This window comes from Schistocerca gregaria, chromosome 1 (assembly GCF_023897955.1).
Source record: "Schistocerca gregaria isolate iqSchGreg1 chromosome 1, iqSchGreg1.2, whole genome shotgun sequence".
Classification (NCBI taxonomy): Eukaryota; Metazoa; Arthropoda; class Insecta; order Orthoptera; family Acrididae; genus Schistocerca; species Schistocerca gregaria.
Genome location: NC_064920.1, coordinates 256,754,836 through 256,762,749, shown reverse-complemented (window position 1 = coordinate 256,762,749; position 7,914 = coordinate 256,754,836). Strand labels below are relative to the sequence as shown.

Below are 7,914 nucleotides of genomic sequence, written 5' to 3'. Positions count from 1 at the left end.
GGGCGCGCAACTGTAACATTGACATATAAGGTGCGGGATTAGGCACCAGTGACGTCACTGGCGGCAGCGCGGCTATATCAGCGCGCAGCGGTATCCAGAAGACAGCCAGCTACTTGAAAATGGCAGAGGAGATCTCTGGCGAAAGCCTGTGGCCAGTTAACAACTTGGCGCTGCTTGAAATCCGAGAATGGTTCATTAATGGATGTTTTTTAAAGGATATGGCCGCGAAAACATGCATTTGTACACGTCCATTTTTTGAGTCCAATCTTTGTATATAATACGTTCTATGTTCCACAGCTCTCTCCATTGATGCACGTATTTTTGAAATTCATGGTTCTTTCATTTGTCCACTTCTGTGTTGCTGCAGACAAGAAACAAATCGAACATCTCTCAATGCATGCAAAAATTTTAGAATTGAAGCGAAACACTTGACTTGGACTATAGCGCAGTCGGCGTGAGAAACAGGAAATAAAACTGAGAGTGCGACGTAAGAATTTACAGACACTGACAGAGGTTGATATGGTCTGGCCATACGAAATGTTGCCCACCCTTGCTGGACCTTTTCGGTAACTACGTGCAACACCTTGCTCCATCAGCGATATTGCCAGGAACTACTGCAACATTGCCATGTATTGCAGCCACATTTCACCAGTGTTGATATCAACACATTGCCGAAAATATGGTACATGTCAAGCAACTTAAGGCCCCAGGTGTTCAAAACAATACCGCTTACGTTTTCATCTGTGATCGCTGTTTCGTATAGCCTACATATCATCTTCCAGGAAATGGCACGTATGAATTGAAGTCTATTTCTCAACTGTAGAAATGGAAGGACTAAATGTTTACACACCTTTGCCGACTTTGCATGAACTTGCATTGGCGAAATACCGCCAAAAGCGACGAATTTTATGACGGAAAGGTGTTCCAGTTTGACCGTTTGAAGAAACACACGCAGCATAGCTACCTGAAATATCCTATTAAACAAATTCTCCCGAAAATCGAGTTGACATGTATCTTACGTAGAAAAAATGTTTATTACTATAACAAACACAAAATTTCATTGATATCAGCGCCGTCCATTCTTCAGACAGAGAAACCTTATTTTTGCTCTTGCAATATATAAAAGAAGAGCTACGTTTCGTTAAGACTTTTTAATTTCAGTCCGTACCAGAACATACTTTTATACATTATGCTGGTATGCATTTCTTGAGTGGTCTCACAGACTCACACATTGCACCCGTGAAAACAAGGAGAACATCTTGCAGTTAACAGTTGTATGTACTCGACGACATCAGTGCCCTCTGCTGCCAAATACCATTGTTTACTGCTTTAAGCGAAACTAACACAATTCTCATACTCTAAGGGCAAAAGAATTAATAGATCAGCAGTAAGAAGTAAATTTAGTTAATCGAGTGTGAAAGTTTGTAAAACACAGCTGTTACGAAGTGACTGTTGTAATCAAAGACTGTATATTGGTAGGCGGAAATCATGGACCTAGGCAACAGGGAAATCACATGGCCTTCTTAGACCTGTTGTTTTTGTTAACTGTATGATTATGCAAAGAAATACGAGGGGCTGTTCAGACGATAATGATTCTTATTTCTTATCCGTAAAGTGTTAAAGCAGTATCAAAGCTGACATTATCAATGGTATTTTAATCCCTTCCTTAGAAATTTAAGACTTCTCTCAACAAATGGGTACACTAATGTTTCAGAAAACGGCTGACATTGACATGAGTTAGGCAACGCGCTGTGGTAAAAGTGCTGAACTGTGAAAGGGAAATCCAAAGTCGCCTTCACCAGCGGCTGAAGACCTTTTTTCATTTTAGGATTTCGTACCTCAGTCACTTTGTTGTCCGTCCGGCTGTTTGACTCTCCATTCAACTGTTGAAAAACTTTCTTCTTTGGAACGGGAGGGACACATCAAGTTCAAAATTATACCTCACACTAAGGCCTACGATCCCTCAGCGGTTTGCAAAACTGAAGCTTCTGAGCCAATCCACTCAAAAGATACGGCTGTTTACATCGCATATTTTGATACTCATGAACTCACTCGTCAAAACTTATATGGTACTTCCCGTTGATCTGATATCATGAAATTTGGCAACAAGCAAGGTTTCACGGTGCAGCCAAAGGAAAAATGTGTTATTTGTTATCAGATTGTCTGTCTGTCCGTTCGTCTGTGACCATCCCTTTATCTCAGAAACGGGAAATCGTAACAAGCTGAAGTTTATATCACATTTGGAGGGCTATAGTGCTTGGTGGTATAGTAAAATCTAGTTTGTAAGTCAATGCAATCAGAAGATACGACCATTTACCTTACATTTTTGGATGCAAAGTCAGTCATCAAAACCTATACTGTACTTTCTATTTGTCTAGAACCATGAAATTTGGCTAGAAGGAAGGCTTCACACTACAAGTAAAGGGATGGGTCCTAATCTGTTAATTTTTAATATTATCACATGAAAGAAATACTTCTTTTGTCATTTGTTATCCAGCTGAAGTGCACCCTTCGTCGAGCAGAGAGGCACAATCGCTCAGTGTGTTCGGTCAGAGGATTGGATGCCCGCTGTAATAAAAAAATCCTGAGTGATCGATGATTAACGTGAAGGGCTGTCATGTGATATCCGCCCAGACGAAATTCCGAAAAAAAACCTTGCCCTTGGTTAATGAAACTGCCCCTAAAAAGTGAAAGAATCGGTAACGATCAACGGCAAGAGTATGCAGATTGCAATGAAAACCACTGAACTGAAGACACGTAATGTGTATCCACAAGAAACGTGGACTGTAATTGAAAAAGTGTCATCATGATGATCTCTCAATTGTCAAAAGAACTGTAATGATCCCCCATTCGGATCTGCGGGAGGGGTTGCTAAGGGGGAAGAGACCACGAGAAAAAGACTGAATAAACAACGAAAGAATAACGTTCTGTGATTCAGGAAGTGGAGTGTCAAAAGTTTTGGACGTGGAAGAGCACTTACAAAATCTGGAAATGGAAATGCAGAATCGCAGTCTAGATATATCGGTGGTCAGTTAAGTGAAATGGAAAGAAGATAAGGATTTCTGATCATGCGAGTATAGGATGATATCAGCAGCAGCAGAAAATGGTGTAACTGTAGTAGAATTCGTTAGGAATAGGAAGGTAGGGCAGAGACTGGGCTAGTGCCAACAGTTAAGTGATAGGGTTGGTCTCAACTGAATCGACAGCAAACCACACCGACAACAATAGTTCAGGTCTACAGGCCGACGTCGCAAGCAGCAGATGAAGAACCAGAAAAAGCTTATGAGGATACTGAACGGTGAACGGATAATTCAGTACATAAAGGGAGATGGAAATGTAGTTGTCATACGGGATTGGAATTCAGTTTTAGGGGAAGGAGTTACGGGAGGATGTGAGCTTGGTACTGGGAATGGGGGAGGAGAAAGCGTAGTTGAGTCTGCAATAAATTTCAGTTAGTAATAGGGAATACTACATTCATGAACCTCTAGAGGAGGAGGTATACTTGGAAAGAACAGAGAGATATGGGAAGATTCAGGTTAGATCACACCATGGTCACGAGGAGATTCTGAAATCAGTTATTAGATTGTAAGACGTACCAGGAGCAGGTATAGTCTCAGATCGCTATTCAGTAATGGTGAAGAGTAGGCTGAAGTTTAAGAGAGTAGTCAGGAAGAATCAATGCACGAAGGAATTGGATACGGAAGCACTAACGAATGAAGAGGTACTCTTTAAGTCCACAGAGGCCGTAGAGATACTACGATAATGAATAACACAGTGGGCAGTTAGGTTAAAGGGTAATCGACATCTATAAACAGGGCAATCACAGAAATTGGAAAGAAAAATGTAGGTACTAGGATGGTCTCCGCCTAGAAACCATGGATAACAAAAGAAATACTTCAGCTGATCGACGAAAGAAGAAAATACAAAAATGTTCAGGAAAATTCAGCAATACGGAGATACAAGTCACTTATGAATGATATAAATACGAAGTACGGAGAGCTAAGACGAAATGGCTACGTGAAGAATTCGAAGGAATCGAAACAGAAATGATTGTCGCAATAACGTTAACATTAAAAGTACAATAGCAATTCCACTGCTAATTCCAGAGGAGAGAGCGAATAGGAGGAAGGAGTACATGGAAAGCGTCTATGATGGAGAGTACTTATCTGATGAATTCCGTAGAAACATCATCCCCACAGTTCCGAAGATTGAAAGAGACGACAAAAGTGAGAAACAACACACAATCAGCTTAACAGCTCACGCATTCAAGATGTTGGCAATAATAATGTCCAGAAAAATGGAAAAGAAAACTGAGGATCTGCTAGATGATGGTCAGATTTGCCTTAGGAAAGGTGAAGGCACCTGAGAGACAATTCTAAGGTTGCTGCTGTTGATGATGGAAGCAGGAGTAAAGAAAAATCAAAACATGGTTTTTGGTTTGGTCGACCTGGAAGCGTTCTACAATGTAAAACGGTGCAAGATATCGAAATTCTGAGAAAAATAGGGGTGGGTTATAGGAAAAGACGAGACATATACGATATGTACAAAGACCAAGAACGAAGTGCTCGGATTAAAAAGGGTGTAAGACAAGGATATAGTTTTTCGTCCCTACTGTTCAGCCTACACATCGAAGAAGCAGTGATAGAAACAAAAGAAAGCTGCAAGAGTGGGACGAAAATTCAAATTGAAAGGATATCAAGATTTGCTGATGACATTGGTATCCTCAATGAAAGTGAAGAAGAATTTTAGAACGTGTTGAACGGAATGAACAGTCTAAGGAGTACAGAATGTGGACTGAGGGTCAATCGAAGAGAGAAGAGAGTAACGAGGGCAGCGAAAAACTTAACATTAAATTGATGATAACGAAGTAGATGAATTTAAGGAATTCTGCGAGGCAATAAAATAACCCATGATGGACGGAGCAAGGAGGATATAGAAAATAGTCTAGCACCAGGAAAAGGGCATTGCTGGCCAAGAGAAATCTAGTAGCATCAAACATAGGCCTTAATTTGAGGAGGAAATTTTTGAGAATATATGTTTGGACCGCACAGCTTTGTATTATAGTGTTACATGGACTGTGGGATATCTGGAACGTAAGAAAATCGAGGCTATTAAAATGTGATGCTGCAGAAGAATGTTGAAAAATTTGATGCACTGATCAGGTAAGGAATAAGGAAATTCTGCACAGAATCGGAAAGAAAAGGAATGTACGGAAAACACAAACAAGAGGGACAGGATGATAGGACATCTGTTAAGACATCAGGGGATAACGTTCATGGTAGTAGAGGGAGCTGTAGAGAGTAAAAACTGCAGTGAAAGACAGAGATTGGAATAAATGCGGCAAATAATTGAGGAGACGAATTCGTGGCGGACGGCATCAAACCATTCACAAAATTGATGACAAAAAAAATTGGTGAGCAAATAACGTGAGGAGCTTTTTAGAACGTAATAATACTTAATTTTTTGCCTGTAACATATATGACAACATTATAACCGACATTAGCTTTGGTATCTTTAGCCTGTTCTTAAAAAGTTTAGTCTTCTGTCAACAAGTTGCTACACTAATGTTTGAGAAAGCTGTCCACGTTCACCTGCATTAAGCAACGCGTCTTGATGAAAGTACTGATTTTTAAAGCTGAAACATTAATCCGCTTGCACTAACAGCTTTTTCCAAGGTGAGGTGGGGCGGAGTTGGAGGAAGATCACCGCATGTTCCCTCTGGATTTCTGACTGTACTAAGCTGATGGGTGCTGCGCCGTTGACTGGACAACTGCATTTAATGTACCGAACACATTACACGTGGATGATATGCGTGTCGGCCGTCGAATTATAACAAACTATGTCTGTGCTGAAAATTTTTTATTGCTAAATGCAGTATAATTACGACTGCTAGTAAATTGGATTGCTCAAGGTTTCTCATCGGAACGACGGAACAGGGAAGACATTGCCACTAATCTTTTGTACCACTTAAAAAAAAAAAAATGGTTCAAATGGCTCTGAGCAATATGGGACTCAACTGCTGTGGTCATCAGTCCCCTAGAACTTAGAACTACTTAAACCTAACTAACCTAAGGACGTCACACACATCCATGCCCGAGGCAGGATTCGAACCTGCGACCGTAGCAGTAGCACGGTTCCGGACTGCGCGCCTAGAACCGCGAGACCACCGCGGCCGGCACCACTTAAAAAGAACGGTGAGCTAATCATAGTCCAAATATGGACCCAGTTTATTTACTACTTCGATCCTGAATGTAGACTGTTGTCAAGTGTGAAATCTGTACCAAAGTGATTGTGACGTCTCCGGTCACACCGATTACTTTAAAGTATTTCAGTTAGGGAAGAGCAGACGGTAATTCTGCATTCAGATATCACGGTCCGGGAGCTGCATTCAGCTAGCGGAGACGGGTCGGTCGGACCAGCGCCGGAGCAGCAGGTGCTGAACACCTGACGCTTCCACAAGGCATCTAGGGGCGGGTGTCCTCTGTCTGGCTAACACCGACGGCACCAAGTAACTGCAGGGAACACTCCAAGTTCACCTTCTAATACCCAACTTTGTAACTAATGGCAATCGCCTAGCTAAAAGGAAATTGCTTGTAACCTTGCCGCCTGATAAAGCCATTCACTGCGTTAACTTTCACTTGACTTTTTTCCTTCCAAAGTGCCTTATACTTACAGTAGTAAGTAGTTGATTACTAAGAAGGCCGAGAGGGCCAGAGGATGCGTAAACTTCCATAATCTTAACGAAACACCATTCGATAAGCCTTTTCCAATCATTCGAATGCACCTTTTTATAAATTTCTCCTTCTTCTAGTGACGAAGACGCGGCTACTACTGAAATCAGTCAATTTTGTATAAGATACGGTACTCTTAAGTTATTCTCAGCTAAATCTTCATAATATGTGACACAAGTCTGCGCTTCTCTTACGTCGAATGAAGGTACAGTAGCCGGCCACGGTGGCCGAGCGGTTCTAGGCGCTTCAGTCTGGAACCGCGCTACTGCTACGGTCGCAGGTTCGAATCCTGACTCGGGCATAGATGTGTTTCATGTCCTTAGGTTAGTTAGGTTTAAGTAGTTCTAAGTTCTAGGGGCTAATGACCTCAGATGTTAAGTCCCATGGTGCTCAGAACCATTTGAACCATTTTGAACGGCACAGAATTGAAAAATAGCGTATGAATTCGTACAGCAAGTGACCCCAAGCTACTTTCGGAAGTCTTGTTTCTTGAAGACCGTTGTATCAAGTCCTATATTATCATGCATTGGTTATGAACAGATGCTTGAGTGATTTGCGCGTGTAGTGACTGCGTTCCCTGAAGCTTATCTCAGCGCCACCCGAAACTTGAGAACTAGAACAAAAATTAAACGGCAGTATGAAATGATAATTAAATGGACACCCTAGGTGCAAAGAGGCGTTGTATACTTCACTGGGGACATGTTGAAAATATGTTCCCCGACCGGGACTCGAACCCGGAATCTCCTGCTTACAGGGCAGGCGCTCTATCCATCTGAGCCACCGAGGGCACAGAGGGTATTGCGCCTGCAGGGACTTATCCGTTGCACGCTCCCCGTGAGACCCACATTCCCAACATTTATTTGAAGTATATCAACTCCTCTTTGCAGCTAGGGTGTCCATTTAAATATCATTTCATTCTAACGAAAGCTGCATGGTCATCAACGGTAACTGTTCTTTCGGGAACAGTTGCTACCTTCATATATAGTTTAATGTGATTTCCCGGCCATTGACCTTTTTGTGTGAACGCACACGCTATGCCCAATACTCTTGGTAGATTAATCTGCCACGAGTAATGAGTATGATGGGAAAACATCTATTAGGCGCACTAAGAATGTAGTGGTGTGGACATGTTGGGAATGTGGGTTTCACGGGGAACGTGCAAGGAATCAGTCCCTGCGGGTGC

At 41.9% G+C, this 7,914-nt stretch overlaps 1 non-coding gene across 1 annotated transcript; it reads right to left on the bottom strand.

Moving 5' to 3' along the window:
• Positions 1 to 7,444: 7,444 nt before the first annotated feature.
• On the bottom strand, positions 7,445 to 7,518 carry Trnat-ugu (transfer RNA threonine (anticodon UGU)). The gene has a single exon. It is a non-coding gene; the product is annotated as a tRNA-Thr (tRNA).
• Positions 7,519 to 7,914: the final 396 nt, after the last annotated feature.